A 903-nucleotide genomic window follows, 5' to 3' on the forward strand; every position below is an offset into this window, starting at 1 on the left:
GCCACCTGCGACGAGTCCATCTTCAGAGCTGTACTGTTGCATCTACCGTGCCAAGTCTCTCTGCCATCGACGCCCGACAGCGTCGTCCTCCTGCGCGAGTCCATCCTCCCACATCGAACTCCAAATCTGCACTGCGCCACGCCGGCAAGGTCCGTTGCCATCAATGTATGGATGAAGCACCGCTCCACCAAAGAAACCGTCCGCTGGTCCCGCGACACAAGGCGCAACACCAAGTAGAAGGCCGAGGCGCACCGCTACCTCGCCACTAGCAGCCCCGCCACCAAGGGATGTTCCCATGCGCCACCTTCAAGAGGGAACACGACACCAGGGTGTCGTCGACGCCCAGAACAGGGGAACAAAAGCTTTCGCCATAGCTCGAGGAGGAGGCGGAAGGGAGAGGATCCACCCCAAAGCCTCCAGGAAGGGGATCTGCGCCAAAGGCGTCGACTTTAGGGAGGCCGCCGCGCCAGCCAGGGGTTTCCCCCGGAACCTTACCCGCACGCCAGATCCGCAAGGCCAGCAATGACGCCGAAAGCAGCCGCCAAGGACTGGCGCCAGCATGGATTGGGATAGATCGGAGCAGGAGCGAATCTTCTACATGGAGCCATGACGGATTGCGAGGAGCTGCCACTGCACCAGCGTCCGCATCCCCCACGCCGCCCGCGCGGTCGTGGGAAGCTGCCCACCAGAGCTCGCCGGTGCAGTCCGCCGGCTGCACTGCGCCCACCGGCCGGGGCCGCCGCCCCGGGGAACCAAGGCCCTCCAGTGGAGAGGAGGCGCCAGATCCCGCCGCCACCATCATTGGGGCCGAGCACCCGCGCCTCGGAGACCCTCAGGCGGTGGCGGAGGGAGGGGAGGAGAGGGGGAAGCCCGGCGGCGGCGCAAGGGTTGGCCCCCGAGTCG

Source organism: Triticum dicoccoides, chromosome 6B, assembly GCF_002162155.2.
Source record: "Triticum dicoccoides isolate Atlit2015 ecotype Zavitan chromosome 6B, WEW_v2.0, whole genome shotgun sequence".
NCBI classification, from domain to species: domain Eukaryota; kingdom Viridiplantae; phylum Streptophyta; class Magnoliopsida; order Poales; family Poaceae; genus Triticum; species Triticum dicoccoides.